This window comes from Marmota monax, unplaced genomic scaffold (assembly GCF_021218885.2).
Source record: "Marmota monax isolate L192 unplaced genomic scaffold, Marmota_monax_Labrador192_F-V1.1 WCK01_AAM20220418_F8-fsc00181, whole genome shotgun sequence".
In the NCBI taxonomy this organism is placed as follows: domain Eukaryota; kingdom Metazoa; phylum Chordata; class Mammalia; order Rodentia; family Sciuridae; genus Marmota; species Marmota monax.
Genome location: NW_026694276.1, coordinates 640,590 through 666,512, shown reverse-complemented (window position 1 = coordinate 666,512; position 25,923 = coordinate 640,590). Strand labels below are relative to the sequence as shown.

Genomic DNA, 25,923 nt, shown 5'->3' with positions numbered 1-25,923 from the left:
TACATAACCCAGTACTTGGAGCCTAATAGGCAGCTCAAGGTTGGCATGTCCAAAATCAAATTGCGGTTTCCTTCCCCAACACAAGCAAATACCAGGAGCCGCCATGCCCTGCCCGCTCCCCTGCACCAGGTCTGGTATCAACATTTGTCCTTGCCTGAGCTCCTCCCAGGCCTCCTTTCTCCTACCCATGCCTCCTGAAGCCAGAACCATTAGGGGAAAAAAAATCAGGTCGTGTTACATCTTTGATCAAAATTCAATGCCTGTTTACGCCCTCAGAACTACAGCAAAAGTCCTTCTGTGGCCTAGAAGGCTCTCTACCATCTGTCCCTGGATACCTTTCTGACCTCATTTCCAACCATCCTCCTCATGTTCACTTGGCCTGGATCAACTCCCTCCTTGCTGGTCCCCAATCCCAGCAGAGGTGTCCCCAACAGCTTATGTGTCGCCTGTCCCCACACCTGGGAGACTCTATCCAAACACTCTCATGACTCCCTCCCTTCCTTTATGGTCTCTGAACATTACTTCCAAGAAGCCGGACTCATAAGGGAGACCTGTCTTAACCCTGTGCCTTACACACAGGAAGCGCTTGACAACCAGAAGGTAATCATATCCTGGCTTGTGAGCTCTCCCAAGGCCAGATGCATGCGCGCCCATTGGCCACCAGAGGGAGCTGCACGCGGTGGCGCCCGCACTCTGCGGCTCAGGCTGCGGCTGCAGCAACCTGGGAGGGCTGGCGGCCCTCCACCCACGCAGCACCGGGAAGGTGGGGACCCAGAGACACAGTCCATGGTTTCTGCACCAGCAGCACTTGGCTCCCCGCATACCTCCCAAACCAGATCCTGGGGGCTGACTGTCAAAAAAAGAAGGGCAGGTGAGATTTTGAGAGTTTAAAAATGCGTTTTCCCACCTATTTGTCAAGCCCCAAGCCCCAGCACCTCTAGTCACCTGAGGTCACATCTCTTACAACACCCTCCCTTCCTAGTCTAAAAATACAGAATCTGGAAACTTCAGTGAGGTTAAGGAGCATACATCTTCTGCCTGGCATAGCCCTTGGAGCCTTCCCTGAGCAGTTGCCACGTGACTAGGACAGAATCCAGGGGCCATGGCTTTACGTACATGGGTCCTAAAAGCAAACGGCTGCCTACTTCCTGAGGGCAGAGTGACTTAAGGAGAGGAGAGGGAGAAGAGTGGGTGGGTGAATGGGGGGAGATTAGGCACTAACTTGAGGCCTACGGAGGGTCAGGAGGGTCCTATCAAACTTGGTCCACAGGCCAAATTTCATATCTTTACCACACTTCTGCCTTCACACACCCCCATCTCTCCTTCCAGATCCTCCCTCCTTCTGAGAACCTTGTGCAGGCAGGCCAGGCTTGGAAGTCCTCAGTGTTGGTCAGTGTCTTAGAGGTCACCTTAGATGCTCCTGGTGTGTCCAGCAACCATGGTTCCTAGGAATTCACTGCTCAGTATTCCTGCCCCTTCCCAGTCCTGTTGCTGGGTTTTGGCCCACTGTGACAGCCCCACCATGGTCAACAAACCCTGCCTCCCAGGCATGGGAAATGTCTCTCCCATTACCTCTTCTCAGAGGCAACACTGTGTGTCTGAGAACAGGGGCCTTCCCTTAGCACAAGGCCAGAGGGTGGGGCAAGGCACTGGCAGTGAACTGATGGTCTAACTAACAGGTAGCTCCTAGTGAGTAGGTGTGCATGTGTGTGAATGTGTGAGTGAGTGTGTGTGTGTCAGAGTGTGCACAAGTGTGGAGTCAGTGTGGAGTCAGACCCCCCCGCCCCAGGTATTGGGAACAGAACCCAGGGGTGTTTTACTACTGAGCTACATACCCAGTCCTTTTATTTTGAGACAGAGTCTCACTAAGTTGCTTGGAGCCTTGCTAAGTTGCTGTGGCTGGCTTTGAACTTGTGATCCTCTTGCTTCAGCCTCTGGAATCACTGGGATTTCAGGGGTGCCCACCGCACGTGGCCTGAAACCTTCTTTTAAAATATCCCCCAACCTTCCCAAGCGCTCTATGTTTTCAGATCATATTGACTGATTTTATTATGTAATTATGAAGGTGCCTATCCACTGTTAATCATCTGAATGTTTATAAAAAGCCAACATTGCTGCAGGCCAGTGTGAGTTTGTACTTTCTCATTGAAGTGTGAGAATTCAGTCCAAAGTAAAGCCATTTGACATTCTCTTTTGCTGTGGGGTGTGACTTTGCCTTAGGTGTTTTGGAATTTGAAAACCACAAAAGCACCTTGGTCTTGTCCCCTTAGATACTGAAGCTCTGGGGATTCCTGGGTACAGACACTAGCTTTGGTGTGTGACTTGCTCTTTGCCACTAAGTCCCACTTATTTGTTGGGTGATTAGCTAATTTTTAAAAAGTTTCCATACAAAATGGATTAGTAGGCCAATTTTAACTGTAACCTTCTCAGATAGCAAACCAACTTAGCTCAATAAAATCCAGGGGTCTCTGGAGCATAAGATTGTATATATAGTCTGATTATAACTCAGTTAAAAACAAGAATAAGGGGTAGAATTTCTAGCTATGGCAGTGCAGAAAGGCTGACAAATCCTCATATTAAAAAATAATGTAAGACTAGACAAATATGTCAAAAATCATTTCTAGGCAGCAAATACAAATAGCACCTTGACAAGCTTTTTTTCAAGCAAACTGCTGAACTTCTGATAAGAACTTGAGAGCCTGAAGTGTGCTGGTTAGGACTGCTGGCTTCTCTCTATCCTTGGATTTAGTAGAGCTATGGCTGGCAGTGACCACCAGCTGCTTCACTGTGGAGGAGTTGGCCTTGATGTGGAGAGGAGGATAAAAGACCCATCTCCAGCAGGTTTTCAGTAGAAGCAGCAACTTGATATAAAACAAATGGGAAAGTCCACAGCCAGCTTGCCTGAAGTTGTGGTGCTGTTCATAGTAGTGAGCAACCAGGACAGTATCCTGAAATTCCCAGGAATCTGGAAATAAGAAAGCCACAAAGGGAATAGATATATTTTTTTCCCACAGATCTTTGGCAGATTGTAAAGCTGTGCTCATGCACGTGGGAAGATCTAATAGAAATGAAAGCTGACTTATAAACCTTCCTGAGCTTTCAACATGCTCCCCAACCCGCTCCTGGATTTATTGGTAGAGGTAGAGGTTGGAAGACTGACTTCCTCAAGCAACACTTGAGGACATCCTCTGAGCAACCATGGGCTGACCACTAAGCTATGCAGAAACAGGAGCAACCCCTTTAAAGCCAGGCTAAAAAAGTTAATGACAAGAAAAAAACAAAACAGAACAGAACAAAAAAACAAAAATAACAAAAACAAAACTGAACAGAGACATCAGCAATAGCAGCACCTTGCAAGGATAAGACATAACCACAGATTAAATTTGGAAAAACTCACAAAAGCTAAAACTAAAGTCAAACCCAAATAGCAAAAAACCAACAATAATCCTCAGAGGAAAAACTTAGAGGTTTTTCTGCAATCTGTATACGGGGTAAAAATGGGAGTTCATAACCCACTTGCATCAAAGTGTGAAATATGATATATCAAGAACTATGTAATGTTTTGAACAACCAACAATGAAAATTAAAAAAAATAAAAAATAAAAAATAAAAAACCCAAAAAAAACCTTAGAGGTTAGAGTTGCTACAAATATCTAAAAAATGTCCAGTTTTCAGCAAATGATAAGCTATGCAAAATAATAGGAAAGTGTGTTCAATACCCAGGGTGAAAAAAGCACTTCAGAAACTTTTTGGTGGTTCCAGATATTAGATTTAGCAGAAAAAAATCCAAAGCAGCTACTCGTAAACATGTTTAAAGAATTGACACATGTTTATTTTATTTTTATTATTATTTTTTAATATTTACTTTTTTTTAGTTGTAGTTGAACACAATATCTTTATTTTATTTATATTTATTTTATGTGGTGCTAAGAATTGAACCCAGGGCCTTGCACATGCTAGGCAAGTGCTCTACTGCTGAGCCACAACCTCAGCCCCTTGACGCAGGTTTAGTTAAAGGGAAATATGATTACATGGCTCAACCAATAAGGAATGAAAATAAACAAATAGAAATTCTGAAAAAGAACTGCGTGTAAATTCTAGAACTGAAAAGTACAATAACTGAAATGAAAAATTCACTAGATAGGCTTGACAGCAATTTTGAGGGATCAGAAAAAAAAGCGTTAAACTTGGGGGTAAATCAATAGAAAAAAGGTGGGAAAAAATGAATATACACTTACAATATCTTTTGGACAATTAAAAATGTACCAAAATATGTATAATGAAAAGTCTCAAATGGAAAAGAAAATGAGTCAGAAAAATATTTTAAAAATGACTGGAAATTTCTCAAATTTGATTAAAAAACATTAACATACAGATTTTAAAACCTCAATAAATTCAAATCAGGCTAGACACAAAAAGATCATATAATATTCAAAGAGAAAAATTTTAAAGCAGTAAGAGAAAAATGACTCACCACAAACAAGTGAACCAACAATAGTATGATTTAAAGCTGACTTCTCCTGAGAAGAACGGAGGTTCCAAGACTGTGGAATGACATATTAAAAGTATTAGAAAAAGAAAAGTCAAAAGCAAGTTTATATACAGTGAAATATCCTTCAAAGATGAAGCAGATTATAATTGAGTGATTTTAAGAAATACAAAACATATAAATTAAAAAATAAGACTTGAATGCAGTGAAATTTGGGGGATGCCCTTGAACATTAAGGGGAAATTTTTAGAATAATATGCTTATATTCAAAAAGATCTCCAATCAGTGAACAATCAATGACCACAGTTTCCAACTTATACTCAATAAAGGAGAGCAAATGAAATCCAAAATAAGCAGAAGAAAGTAGACAATAAAGATTAGGATGGAAATCACTAGAACAGAAAATAATAAGTAAATCAATGAAATCAATAGTGGTTCTTTGAGAAGATCAACTTGATAAGTATCAATCCAGGAAAGAGAAATAATCAATATCAGAAATGAGAGAGATGACATTACTCTCAATTTTGCAGGCATTAAAAGGATAATAAAGGAAAATTTAATGGACAACTTTATGCTAACAAATTTGACAATTTTGGTGAAATGGATAAATTCCCAGAGAGATACAAACTACCAAAGTTCATACAAGAAGAAATAAACAACCCAATACTCTTATGCTTTATACAATACTTTATACATTTGTCAAAATTTTAATATTTGTTCAGATAAAATCTCTCAGGAAACTGGGAATAGAAGAGAATTTTTTAAAAACCTGGTAAAGTACATCCATGAAACATCTGCAACTAACATTATACTTAATGGTAAAAGGTCACATGCTTTCCTCCTAACTTCAAGAAGAAGACAAGTTGTCCATTCTCAATCTTTTTATTCAAGATTGTAGCCAGTGCAATGAGATAAGAAAAATAAACAACATCCAGATTAGAAATTAAGAAGTGAAACTGTTTCTATTCACAAATGACATGGTTGTCTATGTAGAAAAACCAATGGAATCTACAAAAGAAGTTACTACAATTTATAGGTGAGTTTACCAAGATGTCAGAGCAATGTACAAAAATCATGTTTCTGTATACTAACAACAATTAGACATTGAAAATTTTAAAAATACCATTTACAATAACATTCAAATATTAAATAGTTAGGGACAAATCTAACAAAGAACATGAAAGACCTATACACTGAAAACTACAAACCATTGACCTAAGAAATCAAGAGATATATTGTATTCTAAGATCAGAAGACTTGTTAGCATGGCCATTGGTTTACCTATTTATTTATTTTTTCAAAAACCAACTTTTTGTTTTGTCAGTTTTTTCAATTGTTTCTTTTGTTTCAATTTCATTAATTTCAGCTCTGGTTTAATTATTTCCTATCTTGTATTGATTTTGGTGTTGATTTGTCCTTCTTTTTCTAGGGCTTGAGATGTAGTGTAAGGTCATTTTTTTTTGTTGACTTTTTATTCTTTTAATGAATGCACTCAATGCAATAAACTTTCCTCTTAGTACTGCCTTCATAGTGTCCCAGAGATTTTGATATGTTGTATCAGTGTTCTCATTTACCTCTAAGAATTTTTTTTAAATTTCATCCTTGATTTCTTCATCATGCATTATTCAATTGTGTAATATTTAGTCTCCATTTGTTACAATAGCTTCTATTTTTTATTTTATCATCGATTTTTAATTTCATTCCATTGTGTCAGTTAGAATGCAGGGTATTATCTCTGCTTTTTTGTATTTACTATTAGTTGCTTGTGGCATAAGATATGGTCTATTTTAGAGAAAGAGCCATGTGCTGCTGAGAAGAAAGTATATTTACTCACTGATGGATTAAATATTCTATATATGTCTGTTAAGTCTAAATTATTGATTGTATTATTTAGTTCTATAGTTTCCTTATTTAGTTTTTGTTTGGAAGATCTGTGTAGTAGTGAAAGAAGTGTGTTAAAGTCACCCAGTATTATTGTATTGTGGTCTATTTGACTCTTGAAATTGAGAAGGGTTTGTTTGTTATACCTAGATGCTCCATTGTTTGGGCATAAATATTTATAACTGTTATGTCCTGTTTATACATACTTCCCTTAAAAAGTATGAAATGTCCTTCTGATTAACTTTGAAGTCTACTTTATCTGAAGTAGTAACCCCTACTTCTTTTCGCAAGCCATATGAGTGATGAGTTTTTTCCCATCCTTTCACTTTTAGCCTGTGGATGTCTGTGCCCATGAGGTGAGTCTCTTGAAGACAGCATATTGTTGGGTCTTGCTTTTTAATCCAATCTGTCTTTTGATTGATGAGTTTAGGATGTTAACATTCAAGGCTATTATTGAGATATGATTTGTATTCCGTGTCATTTTGATTTATTTCTGGTTTTTGATTTGTCTTTGTTTCTCATTTGGTTGAATGTCCCTTTAAGTGTAGATTCTCCCTTTGCTGGTTTTTCACTTTTTTTTTTCCCACTTCATCCTCATGGAATATTTTGTTGAGAATGCTCTGTAGTGTAGGCTTTCTAATTGTGAATTCTTTTAGTTTTTTTTTTTATCATGGAATGATTTAATTTCATATTCAAATCTGAAACAATTTTTTAAAAATATTTTTTATTTTTTTTTTTAGTTTTCAGCAGACACAACATCTTTGTTTGTATGTGGTGCTGAGGATCGAACCCGGGCCGCATGCATGCCAGGCGAGCGTGCTACCGCTTGAGCCACATTCCCAGCCCTGAAACTTAATTTTGCTGGATATAAAATTCTTGGTTGGTGTCTATTTTCTTTCAGAGATTTAAATAGGACCTCCTAGCTTTCAGGGTCTGGGCTGAGAAATCAGTTGAGATTCAAATTGGTTCCCCCATATACATAATTTGATTTTTTTCTCTCATAGCCTTTAAGATTTTACCTTTATTCTGTATGTTAGTCATTCTCATTATAATGTGTCTTGGTGTGGGTCTGCTGTGATTTTGTACTTTTGGGGTCCTGTAAGCCCCATGTATTTGATTTTCCATTCCATTCTTTAGGTTTGGGGAATTTTCTGCTATTACACTGAAAGGATTTTGCATTCCTGTGGTTTGTATCTCTGCTCCTTCATCCATTCCAATGACTCTTAAATTTGGTCTTTTCATGTTATCCCATAATTCTTGGATATTCTGCTCATGGTTTCTTATCATCTTCTCTGCATGGTCAACTCTACTTTCAAGGTTATACATTTTGTCTTTATTGTCTGAGGTTCTGTCTTCCAAGTGGTCTAATCTGTTGCTGATGCTTTCTATTGAATTTATAATTTAGTTTACTGATTCCTTTGTTTTGAGGATTTCTGTTTGTTTTTTTTCTCTCAGTCTCTAACTCTTTATTGAAGTGGTCTTTCACTTCCTGTATTTTTTCTTTGATTTCACTCCTTATACTACTTTTTACTTCACATATCAATTTAACTATATACAATCTAAATTCCTTCTTGGACATTTCTTCTACTGTGTTATCAGTGGCTTCTGTTGTTGAAGCATCTTGGTTTGTTTGGGGCACTTTATTCCCTTGTTTTTCATGTTGTTAGTGTTTTTTTTCATCTAATTGTATGGACCTTAGTCAGGATCAGTTCTATTCTGGAGACCTACAGTGTCCCTGAAGGCTTCCAGCACTTTGCCTTTACTGATAAGACCAATATTAACAGCACCCAATGAACACAATACATAGCCTTAAATCTAGTAACTCCCACTAAGGCATCTACTGCTTTCTCACATTGAACCAAAATGATGAGTTCAATAACTATCTACAGTATAAACAGAGAGAAAACTCAAATTACTAAAATACAAGATGAAGAAGGAAATATCACAATGGAACCGTCTGTAATACAGAAGATAATTAGAAACTATTTTGAAAATGTATACTTTAACAAAATCTTTGTCGTGTCTACCCATCGCCCCATGTTGAAGTCTCCCTCCCATGACATGTGAAGTCCCCATCAGTCAAGCCTTCTTTGTAGACCAACACCACGTCAGCCAGTACGGTAGTACCTTATCTCCATTTGTCTTTATTTTGTCAGTTTGATTATAAGGTTTCCTAGGACCAGGACTAGCTTCTGGGTTTCTCTGTGTACTCCCTGATTAAACTTGGTACTTAGTAGGTTTAATAAATGGCTGTTGATTAACTAAATCTGATGAAAGAGAGTAGAGAAGGAAAATGAAAAGGAGAGCAGAACACCGGAAATAAAACTAGAGACATCTAAGGACTGATTTAATTACAGAAGACGTGAATGGCAGGCTTGCGTTGGGGAGGAAGGGAGAGGGAAAGAAATTCCTCTGAAGTGGACAGGAAATGAAATAGCAAGGACAGAAAGTGGGGCAAGAGTGACGAACGTAGTGCGCTGTGATGAGGGAAGCAATTCTATTCAGAGAGACTGCTCTTGGGCAATGTTGGGTTTCCCCTTTTTTTGAAATCAGTAAGGCACATATGGTATTAGAAGGCCACTGCTACCTCTCAAAGCGCCTTAAACAATGAAGTCTTGTGCTTGCTGAATGTGCACCCTGATGGGAGACCAGGCAATGAGTGTGGGTCATGCGAAGACCACAAAGCAGTTCCCAACTCTGTCCTACATTGAGAATCTGGTGATTGGGAGTCAGTTTCCAGTTTTGATCCAGGGACGTTTAAAAAGTGGGAGCAATGGGAAAGAGTCTAGCTAAGTAGATAAGGAATAAAAATTCCCCCCTTCTTTCATGCTCGACCTTTGAAATCCCACACATCTTGAAGGTTTGCTGGGAAGAAGCCTCCTGGGTGTTAGAAAGGACTTGACCTTCCTCCATATTCCTATTCCACTGGTTTCTACTCAGTGACAGGATTCGGCTCAAGTTGTTTCCTAGGAAAGAAATGAGGACGACTTCCTGACACTAGACTCATTTTATTCATCTCTCTACTGCCTGTGGGGGGCCTTGTCCAGGGTCTGACATTCAGCAGATGCCCCATAAACATCTGTTGATTGATGTCTCTCTGTAGATGACTAGATAGAGGGTATGACCTGAAAGGATGTGTAGCCCAGATGAAATGCCCCACCTACTGTGCTCCTACGACACCCTGGACTTGACACATCTTATCACCAACTATGTAAGATTGACTTGTTAGGTCCCTTTGCCCCAGCCAGACCCTTGAGAGCGGAGACTGACCCACTTGTACTTACAGGGGCACAGTGAATGTGCTGAGCAGTCATTTACTTGAATAAATGGACACAGGTTTATAATGCCACAGATTGCTTGTGAACTCAGCAGAGCTGATTCTTCTGGACATCCTGGCTTTGCCCATACTTCAAACCTAGAGCAAGTTAGCAGCCTGCTCATGAGGACCTTCCAGTAGCTCCCAGAAATGATTGTACTTTAAAATTTCCCAGGGGAGCTTTTAAATTCCTGACACCCAGGTCATATTTCAGATCAATTAAATCAAAATATCTGGGAGGGAACCCAATATTAGTGATTTTTAAAGACTCCCAACGATCCTAAGTGACCCTCAGTAACCCCCCAAAACTCCAAATAATCCCAATCAGTTATTTAAAATAAACAAAAAATTTCCTGTGGTCCAAAGTCATTACAGCAGGTGACCCCAATGGACAGACAAGTTTGAGAACTACTGATCTTGGAAGTGTATATTCCTTATTGAAATTAATAAGTCTCCCTAAATCAGAGAATTGTCAAGGAGAGTCATGTCTCTGACACCCACAAATGGAGATATGACCATAGAACATTTGTCAAAGGTGACAGGTCTGGTGTGAGGGCTGGAATTTGTCCAGATTCTCTGAAGTTTGTAGATCCTCCTGAGAAGCAAGGTCAGTTGGGCACCTTTCTCCTCAGCACAACTGCTCTCTCCTCTGTTTGGTATTTTAATTTTTCATTGCCACATTTTCCTCCATATTAGATTGTGAGCAACTAGCAGGAACCACACCTCCCTAAGTCACCGTGGATGGGTGACACATTTGTGATGTAAATGTGCCCAGGAATTCACTCATTAATTCATGTATTCATTCAACAAATGGTGATAACACCAGATTGTCAACGATAGCACTGGCAGAGAAGTTAGGAAGAGAAAAAAAGAGGAGAGGCCCACGAGGAGAGAGAGTGAAGGGAGTCAAAGCTGAAGAAGAAAAGAAAAAGAAAAGGGTATTCATTTTTATTCACATAATTCAATACTCTTCCAAGTCATGCTAGAAGAAACATATGTTCATTTAATCAAATGAACTGGAAAGTTAGTTAACATGTTGAAGTACCCTGCACTATTTTTTTTTTTTTTGCTTTTTAGGGTATTTATCACAATTAAATCAAACATGGTATAATTTGTATGTTTTATTTTCCAAGCTTTTGACTCTAGAATGGCAGCTCCTATTTGTAATATTCATCTCTATGTCCCAGTGCCTAGCACAGCATAGCCTGTAGTAGGTGCTCGGTAAATATCTACCAAGTGACTCCATGGACTTCTCATGGTTTCAGTGCCCCCTTCTGTTAAAAAAAAAAATCATATCATTTTCATCTCAAAGTTGTCACAGATAAAATATATTAGCACCTGGTGCATGGTAGGCATTCAACAAATCTTAATTAATTTGTGGTTGAGGATACCAAGTGCCTGCTCTGTACCAGGCTCTGTGCTAAGTGCTGGGCAAAAAGGACAACTGAAAGTGCAATAAATCCCGCACCTTCTAGAAGGAGCAAGAGTTCGAGGATCTCAGTGACTGCTCCACCTGATCAGCCCTCTGTCCCCCGCAAAGCCCCAGCAAACTCCAACATCTGCGCACACACCAGGCTGCAAGGCCCGGACCCTTGAAGACTGGTCTTCCTTTCCACCACCAGATGGCAGCACAAAGCCCACTCTGCCTGGCGCGAAGCTGGCCCCGGATGTCACCGAAGCACAGGGCAAGGAGGGGCCCCAGTCCCTGGCCTTCTTGGGAAACTGTGAGAGTCAATGCTTTGGGGTTGGCCCTTTCTTTCCATCCACCCCCAGCCAGCCCTCCACCCAGCGTCACCTCATTCAGCATCCTTTCCAGAGCATCCAGGGCGCCCTTCCCTGCACCCCATGTCCTTTTGGATCTCGGCTCACTCCTCCTCGCACGCACTCAGTGGCACTTTCTTTTTTGGTAAGTGCTCGCTGGTTTCAGGTTTGAGGGGACCTGGTTGCATGATACTTTGTCAACAATCTTCAGAGGCTTCCTGTGTCACCCCAGCAAGTGAGGGCAGAAAAAAAAAAGTCTGACTTCCTTGGTCTGTGCTTTGCCTCCCTGGAGCCCTTAATAGTCCCCGATGGGCTGAAGGGAGAAGGAGCAGGTGTCAGTGCTGAGCCGGAATGAGGGGAGGTGAAAAGCTTAAGGCTAAAGAACCCGGATCTCTCTCTGCCCCCTTACCTCGGAGACTCCTTGGTGAATAGGACAGGAGGGAGGACACTGTAAAAACCGAAAGGCTCAGAGAAACTGGGTTTTTATTCTCCCAGGAAATCTGGTGCCTTCTGAGGCTTACTGAGAAAACACAATCTCTCCATCCATCCATCCATCCATCCATCCATCCATCCATGCATCCATCCATCCACGGCATGCATTGAGCTTTTGGGCCTATGGTACTGGGAACACAAAGATAGGACCCAGTGCTAGTCCTTAAGGCCCTTAAAGCTGAATCAGAGAGTCAGGCTAGTGAACAGCCAGTTACTACAGAGCAGGAGAAATGTCAGGAGAGAGGACAACATGGGGCACTGCAGGACACAAACAGGAGGGGCTGGGGAGGCCATAAGAGGCTTCTGGAACAGGGTCTAGGAGTTGAGTACTGAAGGACTCGCAGGAGTTAGCCATGGGGAGTTAAGAAGAGGAATCAGCACCTGTGAAACCATGAAGGGAGACAACAGGGAGGGGGAAGGGATCTATACGGAATTCGTCGTGATTGGAGCATTATGTGCAAGAAACTAAAGAGGTGTCTAGAGAGGGTAGTGGGGACCAGATCTTACAGGGTGGATCTGAAAGGCTCTGTAAGATTATTTGGACTTGACTTTGGAGGTAGGGGAATCTTAAAGGATATTAAGCAGATGGGCATTGTGGTGGGATTATCCTGTTAAGAAATATTATTCTGGCTACTTTGGGGGATGGGCCTATAGGTGGACGTGGAAGGGACCATATAGGAGGTGGGGAGACAGATGGGAAACTGTTGTGGTGGTCCAGGCAGACACCATGTAGACATGCACCAAAAAGAGAGAGAGTGCTGAGATAGAGTCAGAATGTCCAACCTAGACCTGCAGGGTCTAGGGGGGAGGTCTGTGAGATATCTGCAGAGGAAATACAGGGAGATATGAATCTTCCTGCCTGGAGCTTGGGGGATAGACATGGGCTAGATCCTCAGAGAGATCTGGAAGTCTGTATGGATAAGTCCATGGGTGAGATTACCCTAGGGGCCAAGCAGCAGGAACACTTAGGAGCCCAGAAAAGAAGGAGCAGGTGGCAGAGGGAAAGGAGGAGGAAATCAGTGGAGGAAGGCCCAGGAGTGCCAAGGCAGCCCCGGGGTCAGGAGAAGAGTTCTGTGAACTCAGGACAAGTCAGGTCCTTGGTATACAGGAGGGAAAAGAATTTCAGCACATGCCAGTCAGAGAACAGACAGATGAGGAAAGCAGATGGGGGGAAGGTATGCTATCTCCAGGGAGAGATACCGTTTGGAGTAAAACAGGAAATAAAACTTTCAGGGGAGAATGCCAGCCATCTCGAGGGTGAGAAACTTTTGGGGTAAACCATATTCAAGAGAGAATATGGGTCATCTCCAGAGGATGAGATAGCCACTCACTGGTCTGGGCTGTTAATATTTATAGAGGGACAGTAGCTAGGGGCTGGACTAGGAGTCCGAGTGGAGTTCCCCACTTTTGCTCCTTGTTCTAGCACTTGCATATTGCCTTCCTTACTTTTTGCAGGCAGGGGCATGGGTCAAGGGCACAGGCTATGTTGCTCAGGAATGCCTGCTTGGCTGAAAGCAAAAGTTTTGCTTTATTCCAAGGTTCATGGGCATTTTCTTCATTCCAATGGCTCATTGCTCATGGGTGCTTCTCTTTGGAGACTCAGTCTTTCTTTTTCTATACCCCCCCCCCATCATATCTCAAGGTGACACTGGATGTGTCATTGGAGGTAGCAACAGGGAGGCAAAGTTTCAGTGGAGCAGTATTGGGCAGAGGCTGTGCCCCATGGGTGGAGTACTAAGGAAATGAGGAGGTGGAAGAGGAACCCTTTAAAGAAATTTGAATATAAAAGAAATGATGAAAATAGATAAAGGAGAAGGTAATTATTCAAAAGGTGTTTCATTTGTTTGAGGTTGTTCATTTTAACATGGAAAGAACCTTATGGAGGAAAATGAGCACAAAATGAGTACTTGAAGATTCAGGAAAAATAAGGGGAGAGGATTCCTGGAGGGAGGGAGTCAGAAGGAGATTCAGAGCACAGGTACAATATGCTCGGATAAGACTTGGTGCTCGTCTTTGATGAGAGGGAGGATGGACTAGGATTGGCTTTGTCTGAGAGGGAAGGGGCTGGTGGAGGTCAAGTGTCTTAGTCCATTTTGTGTTATTCTAAGAGAATACTCAACACTGGACAATTTATAAAGATCAGACATTTGATTGGCTCACGGCCCTGCAAGCTGGGATGTCTGAGAGCATGGGACGGGATCTGGTGAGGCAGAATCCATGGCAGAAGATGGACGTGCAAAAAAGGACCCAAAGCTCACTTTTATAACAAGTCCACTCTTTTTTTTAATTTATTTTTTTTAGTATTTGGCGGACACAACATCTTTGTCTGTATGTGGTGCTGAGGATCGAACCCGGGCCGCACACATGCCAGGCGAGTGCGCTACGGCTTGAGCCACATCCCCAGCCCCACAAGTCCACTCTTGTAGTGACTAACCAGCTCCCCCCAATAACATTAATCCATTCTTGAGGTCTCCACCCTCCTGACCTACTCACCTCAGTAGGCCCCGCCTCCAGACACTGTTGCCCTGGGGATTACATTTCTGACATAACAACTTTGGGGGACTCCTTCAAAACACAGCCTGAGAGGACTTGGGAATCTGGGGTGGAATGAGCTTCACTGAGACCAGCTGAACTCTGTACAGAGCCTGGCGAGAAGGAAGGACACGGTAATACTTCCAGCCCTCATGGCTGGGTGATTTTCTCCATCAGGATCCTAGAGACTAAGTAAAAGAGTGAGGAGGCCACCAGGTGGGACTCTGCTGGAGAAGGAGAGTGACAGCAGGATGAGAGTTATCGGAGTTGAAAATTTCGTAAGAAAACACTTCATGCAACGACCAAGGGTTCTGAATTAACCATTGGCAGAACTGAGGAGAAGAGGATGCTAATAGGTTGAGAGAAAAGAGAGGGATAGAGGGAGGGAGAAGGTGACAGTAACGAGCCAGAGGTCATGTGTGTGGCATTTGTTTGAAGGACAGGGTGAAGAGTGGGATGACTGAGTTTAAAATTTCCAAGAGTAGCATTTCCAGGTCCTGTCAAAGGCTAGCATGTGGTCCTAATTGGGGTGCCTGAGTGAAACCAGGGTGTGGGAATCTGAAGGTGAAGCAGTCCAAGGTTTTGGGTGGATGGGTCACAGGAGCTGGACATCAGTGGTGATTCCTGGACCAAGGGAGAAGCCTGAGAGCCAGGTGTCAAGGCTTTTATGATCTGGGAGAGATCAGGTTGTTGACGGACGGTCAAATGGGGAAGGGAAGCTGGTCCCAGGAGTCTCATGAGAGCTAGGTTTTTGTAGGAGGGTGGTCACTCTGGGGGAGGGATGGGGACAATAAGCAGTCACCATTTGAAAGGGCTGCAGGTTGTTATGCCTGCAGAGGAGAGAGAGGTTTCCTTAGGTGAGGAGTGCAGGAGCACCATCAGGCAGCTGAGGGTCCAGGTGCAGGGGTGGGTCCAGAAGAGAGGAGAACAGTTGGAAGGGGAGAGAAAGCCCTGATTAGCGAGGCATGAGGGGAGGGGTGAGGCAGACCTGGCAGCAGGTGGGAGGGCCTGGTGTGCTGCCTTCCTTCCTGAAAGATTTCCCTTGCTTCTCCAGCCAGTCCCTCTCTTCCTCGTTGTTCTCTATTCCCACAGTCAAAACAAGACACTTGTGGTGGTATTCCAGCTGTGGCCTGCCAATAGCCACTGTGGCTCTGAGAGCTGCAGAAGAAATGCTGAGCCCCATATGGAGATGGCCCTGATTCAGCCTCAGAGCGCCTGACCTCGGGACAGTCCGTCTGCTGCCTGGGTTCCCCATTCTCTGCTCACCCTGAGGTTTTGCTCTGTTGAGACCAAAAAAAAAAAAAATGGATGAGCAGCTCTGAGAGGAGGTCTTGTCATGTTCTAGATACTGGAGGTTGAGCCGGAGGAGATGTGTCAAGAGGCCTCCAGATCTGGGCCAGCCTTAGGCTAGTTGAGCTGGAGAAACTTACCTGAGGACAGGTAGCTAGAAAGTGGCCAAGACAAAATGGAAATTGACCTGCAGGACAGCCCATTTACCCAGATGTTGCGGTTCACTGAAAGCTTGAATTTACAAGATTTCTTATTCTGCTGCATTTAAAATACATATCTACTATGTGACCCTGGGAAAGTGTTATGGTTTGGATATGAGGTTCCCCAAATGCTCCCATGTGAATGCAGGAATGTTCAGAGGTGAAATGAATGAATTATGAGAGTTGTGACCTAATCAACCCACCTTAGTTTGAAGCAATTTCCCTCCACCATGCCCTTCCACCATGATATTCTGCCTCACCTTGGACCCAGGACAATGGAGTGGCTGACCATGGACTGAATCTCTGAAACCATGAGCCCAAATAAACATTCCTCCTCTACACTGTTCTTGCTGGATATTTTGGTCACAGCAACAAAAATCTAACACAGAACTGCACTATCAGCCTCAGTTTCCCTCTCTGAATAGTAAGAGGTTGAGCTAGAGTGGTGGGTTTTCTACGGTGGGGGTGGAACCACTGTGATTTGGTGGAAGAGCTGAGGGATCGTGGGTGTGTGTCACAGGGAACCTGAGAAGGGATGACTCCTGGCTCCACCTTGGTGTCCACCTGAGCATCTATCTATCCTTGGACCTGCCTGAATCCTGTGATTTTATGTGAGATTTTTGTTTGTAAAGGATTCTGTTGCCTAAAACAGTGTTAACATTAGTGATCTTGCCTAACCTGGACCCTGCACAATGTTTTGGTTCACTGAAAGCTTAGTTTACCTTTATGTGCTATAGGGCATCCCTGGAAGTTTGTCCCTCCTTGCACCAATTTCAATGCCTACGCACTTGGTAGCACACAGGCATTCTGGGACCTCTCTGCACTGTACCTGGTGATAACCTGATGCTCTTTGGCAGTAATAGCTTTACTAATGTGGTTTTGATGGGCCGAGGGCATCCGTGCTCCTTGAGATCCTCCATGATGAATCACATCCTGAGTCTAGCAAGTAGAACAGACAGGTTCTTTAGCCAAGGGGAAAAGCCTGGGTCTGTTCTTCATCACCTAGCACCAGCTGGAATCCCTTGTGGCTGGTCTGGCAGCTGTGAAGGATCACTTGGCCACCAGGAAGCCTTCCCAGCTGGGACTTTTCTGAGAATCTGTGCCAGAGACACTACATCTGTGAGTCACCACCGGGGGGGGGTGGGGGAAACCCAGCTGCTCAGCTCAGCCCCAGCCCCAGCCCCAGAGGCTACAAGAAAGGGCCAGAAGGCAGAGGGAGAATAGAAGAGAGGCCACTTTGCTTTTCTCAGTTTCCACCAGTTCACCAGATTTGCAGTTCCTTATTTCACAAGGGAAGTTGGGAGGTGGGATTGAAACCGAAGGAGCTGCCCACTTTGCAGTGAGTGAAGCTCATTTTCGTTGAGGGTGGAGACTTTGGGCTGTGCTATCAGAGTTGCTCCTCTGACCCAGGAGTCCTCAGCTTTTTTTGCAGTCTATATGAAGTAAAGGTCAGGCTTGTAGTCTACACACGTGGATGTTCTGGGCAGTGAAAATTTCAGTACAGGAAACAGAGATGAATCCTCCACTAGGCATGATGAATCATGGGAAAATCCTCCAAATATTGGGAAAGAGGTACTGGAGAATGAGGTTTGTTTTATGATTCAGTAAGTTGCATGCTTGGTGCTGTGGACTGTCTTCTCTGAAGGAAAGCTCAGCCTCCTGTGGGTTCACAAGCCATAGGTGTTAAAGGGATGACCCTGAAGGAAGCCCAGTGACTTTGGACTTCATGTTCAGATGAGCCCTGGTGGGCTGAGAGCCTGCCTTCCTCTGCATGCACAGAGCAGGCCTGGAGGACATGTCCAAAAAGTAGATCTTGGCAGTCATGTGATCAGGCAAGATGTGTTGGAGCATGCTTGGAATTGTGGGGCAAGATGGAAAAGGTCCTGCAAACTGGGCCAAGAGGAGAATGCTTCAGGGCTAGGCATGCTCAATCCAAGAAGAGGATGCGAAGATGGTGTTTGAGAATCTGTTGCCTCAGATGCCAGAGCTGAGGCCAGTAGATGGAATTGATGGGAAGAATACTGTTCATCAAAGAATGAATCTCTCTGATCATTTTAAGACAGTAAAGTCCAAAGGTTAAGACCCCAAGCTCTGGAATTGAGTTGCACTGGGGCAAACATCAGGAATCCCGCCCACTGAGGTGGTTATGAGATCCACCCATTGGTGGCCTGCTCTGGGACTTTCAAAGATTGCACTCACCACCAACACAAATTGGGAGACTACGCTCTTACCAATCCATATTCATAGCCTCTCTTGAAAAGATTGAAGACCTGATCACCTAAGTTCACATTCTGCCATGAAACAATAAACAGGATCTGGTGGGGCAGTTGCCTCCTCCGAATAAGAAAATTGTACCTCTGTTCACCACCAGTGCCACCTCCCTGCACGTTTCTTACTCCTGCATAGTTTCACTGCTGCCCAGATGTCTGGCCTCTGTACATATTGTAGTTTGCAACCCTGTTCTAGTCAAGCTTGCAGCATTTCAATTCTGGGTTTGCCATCTTGTGAACTCAGACAAGAAGTCAACTTAATGTAAGACACAGTTTCTTTTTCTGAATGTGGACTAGGAACAATATTTACCTTGTAGGATTAGAGAACGCATGGATGGTGGAAGAGGTGGTAGCACAGGGTGAGGCCTGGGGTAGGGCTCACCCATTCTTGGCTGCCAGGGAGCCGTCCAGTAGCAGAGAGGGTCATCTCATAAAGACTTGTGGGCTCCGTTACTGACACCAAGACTAGAGACAGTATAACCTGGCAGAAGCTAGGACCACAGAGAGTGAGAGACAGCCACCAAGAATCTCTGAAATACATGGCATGGGTCAATTCTCCCTGGACCCTTCCCGATGACCAAGTCAAAGGTGTTGGTGCAGGGCTGCTCTTGATGCTCAAAAATCAGATTTAATCTGGAAGGATATTTAGTAGGAAAGAATGTGCCACGTAGAGTCCGTGCATCTACGTGGCAGCTGAAGCACACTCAGGGTGAAGTGGGGCTTCCAGCCCTGGCTGACTGGGAAGTGGGAGCATTTCCTGCCCCTTGCTTCTCTGCTGCAGGACTGCTTTGTGTTCACTGTCAGCACTTCCTACCTTTAGAACTGGCATCTGCTCATCAGTCGGCTCTGCAGGCTGAGAGCCACAAGGCAGCCTAACCCCTACCTGTACCTTAGTGGGTGATAGAGTGTTCCAGCATCTAGGGACCTGATTGAACTCGAGGTCTGCCCCTCCATGCAGCCTGGGTGGCATGGGTGCCCTTCGGGTGGTCTGAACCCAGCCCCATAAGAGACTTCTGTGGCTGGTTCCCACTGGGCCCTGAGAAGCCCTCTGCTGGAATTGCTTGGAGTGACTGATTCATGTACTTCCTGGCTCTGGGAGCAGAGTCTGGAGTCTGGATGCTGAGTTAAGAGCAGACACATCCTAACACTCAGGGAGTCATTAGAGAAGAGGAAGCAGGGGATCTACAGGTCTTGAACCCAGGGGTGGGTGGCCTGGTGTGCCACACATGCTGGGCACAAACTTGGATGAGAAAGGGAAGGGTCGCCAGTTCTGGAGGCCACAGGAAGGCAGCCTGCCGGAATCTGAGAATGGTGCTATAAAGACATGGATGCCAGGAACTGGCAAACGAAGTGGGTGAGTTGAAGGAGCTGGGACTTTCGCACTCTGAATATTTCCCTCTTCTTCTCCACTTCTCTCTTTTTCCTCCCCTTTCCTCTTTGGCCCTGACACCTAAATATATGACAACCAGAGAGCAGCTGTCAATAACCAGCCCACCTGCCTCTGCCCTTGGTGATGTTTATGTCTCCCCGTATAGCTGACTGATGAGGGGCTTTGAGAAGCAGGAGGCTTGTGCTCGTCCAGGGCCTGCCCTCCCTGCACAAAATCCTCACTGGCAGCCCGAATTCTACAGACTTCAGGGCTCAAGCTTTGGGCCTGTGCTTGAGAAGATTGGCCTCTTTGGAAAAGCTTTTTAGCCTCTGCCCTCTGGGCACCTGTCTCTGAGGGACAGCTTCTCATTTAGCCATTAGCCTTTGCATTGAACCTCTACAGCTGCTGCGTTACTATCTATCACAAGCCATGTCTGATGACTCTTGGCTTGTGTCTGAGAAGCTGGAGAGCTGTTCAGACAGTTAAGTTTACATTAAGTATTAGATCAGAGAGGGCTGCACATACTTCATAGCATGACCTCATTTGGATGGATATTTATTTGCTGTTCTCCTGGTTCCCCCCAATTAATAATTGAGTAAAATCCTGTTTTGACATTCAGAGCTGATTTGCTTACATTCTGCGGAAGTGCACCTGCTCCGTGAGGGAGTGGGTGTGTGTCAGGAGGCTGGGAGGAGTGGGGGCAGACGGCAGAAGCATTAAAAGGGAGGTAGGGGTTGCACGCTGATTTATCCAAGAAATTCTATTCAGTCCTGAAAGTGTGGGTCACCTACTATGATGAGCCCTGGATTCGAGGGCAGTGTGAGAATAAAGTCATGGAAAGTTCTATCTTCTCTCAGAAAGTTATGCTGGAAATTACTAATAAATCTAAGCAGCAGATGCAAACAGAGGTTGCTACTCCCACCCCCAAACCCAACCCCATTCCACTGCTCACACACTAACATTGGTTTGGTCAAACACATGAAGACCAACCTGGGCTCTGGGTTTTGAGATTTGCACCATCAAAATCTACAAGGAAGTCTTCCCGGATTGAATCTGCATATCTTTATAGCATAGTGGTGGGAGCCCACAGCTCTAGTGCTGCGTGGGAATCTGATTCTGTCCATGCTAGCTGTTTGAGCTTGGAAATACCACCTGAATGCTCAGTGCTTAGGTTTCCTCATCTGTAAAAGGGGATTGAAGTGCCTATTTCATAGAGTTGCTAAGAAGTTTAAAGAAATTAAAATATGTCTGTTCTTCTGACAGTGCCTGGAACACAGACAGGGCTCAGTAGCTATCACCATTTTTCCAAAGATCTGACCCATTTGTCACTGTTGGCAGAGGCAAACAGCAGATGTCCAGGTCATAGGAGAAAACAGACACCCAAATAAGTTATAAGGAAGAGAATATTTTCCTGATTTAAAGAGAGGAAGAGGTCTTGGAAACGTGATGGTTCCTAGGCTGAGACCCAATTCCATCTAATCCATCAAATGAATAATGAGGATCTGCCATGTGTAAGGCTTGGGCAGCTGTTAGGAAGAGATGCTTGAGGCATTGAGACCTTATCCTATTACAGGAGGTGAAATTCATATAAAAACTAAGAGTGCAGCTTGATAAATACCTCAACAATTTAGGAAATTGTGTTAGCTTTCTGTCACTGTGACAAAATCAGAGATAATCAACTTAAGAAGAGGAGAGGTTTATTTTGGTTCACAGTTTTGCAGTCAGTCCATAGTTGCTTTTGGGTAAAACAGTACATCATGGTGGGCGTGCATGATGGGGGAAACTTCTTGTTTCAAGACAGCTGGGAGGCAAGGAGAAAGAGAGAGAGAAAGGGGCCAGAGTCTCACTATTTCTTTCAAGGGCATGCCCCCGGTGACCTAGCTTCCTCTCACTAGGCCCCACCTCTTAAAGATGCCACCACCTCTTATTAATGCTGAAAGATGACAACCTGTGGCCTTTGGGGGACATTTCAGATCCAAACTATAGCAGAAAACTCATTAAATCATGGGTGGGGCGGTGAGGAAACCCCTCCTGTGGGTCAGAGAAGAAGGTATTAAGAGTAGCGTGATGTGTAACTAATTAAAACAAATAAAAAAAGAGTAGCATGAATCAGAATGGGGAGACAACGAAGCTTGGCATGTGTTTGAAAATGGAGTGGAGTCAGACCAGCAGAGAAGGGTTGCTTTGGGCTACCAATGGAGCATGTGGGATGCAAAGTCAGGCATTTCATCAACAGGCAAAGGAAGGTCACTCGAGATTTTCTGAACAAGCTATAAGAATGTGGCAGTAGAATGTCTTTATATTTTAAGACTAATAGGATATCGTGGGTGAGGAAGATGGAGGAATCAAAGATGACGGTATAGGTGTGGTTTTTTTTTTTTTTTAATTGTTGTTTGGTTTGGTCATTGCTGATGTTTTCTTTCTTTTTGTTTTTGTTTTTTTTCCAGGGTGACTAAAACCACAGTGGTATCTGCTAGGAACAGGGATATCAGAAGAAGGGGATGCTTCAATGGAAGGAAAAAAATGCTTTGCTTGGACAGCTTGGATGAGAAGTGCCAACAAGTCATCCCCGTGGCAGTGACTGGCAGTTTGCTGGAAGTGGCGGAGGAGCTAAAGAGAGAGGCGATGGGTTAAAATATGGCTTTGGGGAGTTAGCTACAAAGAGAGTCCAACCATTGGGATGTGTGCAATAACTTGTGAAGAACTGCAGAAGTAGAGGAGTGGGGGGCTGAACCTTAGAGATGGGACACCAAGGGGAAAGGCAAATCAAGAGGAGCCAGAGGAAGATGAAAGAGGAACAATTGCTCATGAGGGGAAAGCAAGACCGTTGGGCATCGTGGAAGCCATGATGATATGGAGAAGTCCAAGTGAAGGAGACATGGGGAAGGACCGCCTGGAATCTGCTGGTTACATCTGACCGCCTCTGCATGGGGTTCCGGGATGGGCAGAGAACATGGCAGTGCAAGGAAGAGGTATCTCAAAGGACTGTGGGAACACCTGAGAGGCTTGTGGAAATAAGAGGAGAGATGAGCCTCTAAGCTCCCCAGGGCCTGTCAGTCTTCCTGTTGCATAAACTAAGTTCAGAAAAGAGAACTAGAGGAAGAGGTTGGTTAGTTGCCAGATGCCAGGAAATTAAGAAGTAGATGTTAGTAGCATGGAGAAGAGGAGAGGGCCTATATAAACCAATCCCTAAGAAAACTAAGAATACTATAAAATAGAATTATCTGATTACAAACATGAGTTGTTGAAAATATTTTAATACGAAACATTTATTCTTGAGGTAAACATCTTAGATGATATAAGCGTATTTGAAAAGTCAGGCAAAAGTTGTGAAGTGGAAGTCTCACAGGAATCTAACTGCACGACCCTCGCCATGTGACTTTCTGTGAGTTGCTGACTCATCTTTGTCTCAGATTCTATCGGCATAATTCACATAGTAACGCTTCCCAAGGTGGTTGTGTGACTGCAAGGACTACATGAGGCATTTAGAAATCTGAATGCATGAGAGATATTATCCTGGTACCCTGCACACAGTAGTAAGTAGGTGCTCAGTAAATATTAACTATCACGACGACATGGATTTTCTCAGATCCTCAGTGGGAGTCGTTGGGTAGTCTGGGCTCTGGAATTTATCTGGGAAGATGTTCAAAAATTTTCTTCAAATAGATAAGGAAAGCTGATGTAGAAGTCAAAGATTGTGTGTAACTAAGCAAAAGAGCTATGAGAAGAGAAAAGAAAGAGGGGACTGGGATGCAACAGAAGTGTGTGTGTGTGTGTGTGTGTGTGTATTTAGGGGGAGAAGACAATAACAAAGCTAGGGAAAAGGCAGCACTTTGTGCCGGGGTGGGGCGAGGGGAAGTGTGTGGGTTTCATGGCACAGTTTCGTGGTTGACATTAGCATAGGAAACTCTCCAAGTCGTGGCTTCACACTTTGCTGTTATGAATATCAGAGCCTTTACCAACCCCCTCAGTCAAAGCCACAGAGTAGTCCAGAACCACAGGTTCTTTCACTACAGCTTTGTAGCCAGTTTGCCCAAATTAGTGACTATCTTGCCCAGCCCCACCCCCACTCCTCAGAAAACAACCTGATGGAATACTGAGAATATCAGATCAAGAGAATCGATGCACCATTCAAATGTGTGGCCTGTGTTCTCTGAGCCTCTAGTGATCTTATCTGAAATGATGACCTAGTACTTACCTTTTCGAATGTCTTAGAGATTGAATAAGTAATACGTAAATGTTTGGTAACCTGAAAAGTGCTGAATGCATGTTATCTTTTTGTCCTAGTTTCCCTTAATAATTTATTCTGGGTTCGTTTCATGTGAATTTATCTAAACGCCTTTGAAACCTGTTTACAACTGTAATCTGTATCACATTTTGGATAATGAACTCCATAAATTGACTACTTCTTGTCTTAGCTTGTCTTTTGGTTGCTATAATCGAATTTCAAAGACAAGAGTAATTTACAGAGGATAAAGGTTTATGCCTCTCATGGTGGTTCTGAAGGCTGGGGAGTTCAACGCTGAACAGCTGCATCTAGCAAGCCCCCTTCTTGCGGGTGGGGACCTGGAGAGCATCCCAGGGCAAGAGAGGACATCCCCTAGCTCTGCGCTCTGCTGTTCTTCTTCTAAAGCCACAATTCTCTGAGGCGAGGACCCCACCTTTAACTTTCTTTACCTCCTAGAGGTTCTGCCTTCAAATACCACATTCTGATTAAGTTTCCACTTTCTTATTACAATGAGGATTAAATAACATAATCACATTTATTCATAATGAGGTTTGGATTTTAACAGGAGTTTTGGTGGGGACAGTCAAACGATAGCACTTCCTTTCATTCATTCCCAATTTACCTCCCCCAGTAAATGTGCACCTCAGGAACAGCATTCAGGGGTCTGGTGACAAAGCACCGTTGTCATCTCACCCAGACTCTTGTCCTTCATTGTCTTCCAGCCTGAGGAGGCCCTACTGTGCCTCATGAGGCAACTTTCTCTCAGGTGGCACCATTCCTTCAGTCACAAGGTCAGTGTTCTTGAACCCTACCCTGAGCCTGAGTTTCATCCAGCAGGGGAGTCAGCTGGAGTGAATATTGCACCCCAGATGTCTGCATCGTGGCTCTCTACTTTGGCGAGGTCATCTGTGGGTGACCTGAAGCCAGGTTTTCGTCCCATCCTCCTTTCCCCCTAACTAGCTTCCCTTGCTATTCCTTTCAGAGTGTGGGAGAAAATGCAATATCACTTAAAATGTATCTCAAACATCTGTTAGTAGCCTCTGCCACAATCTAATATGTTTGGTGCATTAGAAAGTCCTTAAAAAATGACTTTTGGACTGGATAGGGTGGTGCACACCTATAATCCCAGTGACTTGGGAGGCTGAGGCAGGAGGATCACAAGTTCAAGGTCAGCCTCAGCAATTTAGCAAGCCCCTAAGCAACTTAGTGAGAACTTATCTCAAAAAATAAATAAAATAAAATAAAATAAAAATAAAATAAAAAGGGCTGGGAACGTAACTCAGTGGTAACATACCTGGTGTTCAATTCCTGGTACCAAAAAATAACAATAAATAAGATAAAAGAGTTTTGGATGATCCTTTGTTTATCTCTCCTTTTTAGGAGGAAATGATGTAGAACTGCTGATGGCCATATCTCTCTCTGTCACACACAGGCTAATGCGTGTGTGAAGTGTTAATTAATGGCAAGAGTGCATTGTTCAAGCTGTCATAATGTGTGATCAGATAGACTGAAAACCAGTAAACCATCAGCATTGAATCCATTCTCCAGGAGGGAGGAGGAAACTTGCATGTGGGAGATAATTACTTTTTCTCAGTCTGAGTTGTATTCACCAGGTTTCTTGGGCTACTGTAGAGTGAAGTAATCCCAGATTGCTGTGGCGGCTCTCATGCATCAAGTGAGATAATGTGTAAGTACTTGGTCACCTGTTATGGGCTGAATAAAGGTTATCCTTTTATCCTAGTTTTCCTTAGTAATCTATTTGGATTTTTTTTAATATGTGAATTAGTCAATGTCTTATGGTACGAGTGGAGTTTTGGTGGCTCCTGGACTTTCTTGATCAGTCCAGAGTCAATCAACAATCCTGGAACAGGAGTTGGGGATGAAAAATGGTGTTTCTAGAACCATTATCTAAAAATATGAACGAGGGGGAGGAGGGGCAGGGAAAGAGAGAGAGACATTCTTGCTTCTTTGTAAGGGATATTCATTTATCCATAAATGTTTTTTTTTTTTTTTAAACGGGGATTGAACCCAGGAGTACTTAAACACTGAGCCACATTCCCAGCCTCCTACCCCTTTTTAAGTTGTTGATGGACCT

General features: G+C 43.7%; 1 long non-coding RNA gene across 1 annotated transcript; it reads left to right on the top strand.

Moving 5' to 3' along the window:
* The first annotated feature begins 11,365 nt into the window (after positions 1–11,365).
* Positions 11,366–24,002, top strand: LOC124108699 (uncharacterized). The gene is made up of 2 exons (XR_006856751.1): positions 11,366–11,592; positions 22,048–24,002. It is a non-coding gene; the product is annotated as an uncharacterized LOC124108699 (long non-coding RNA).
* The last annotated feature ends 1,921 nt before the right edge of the window (positions 24,003–25,923 follow it).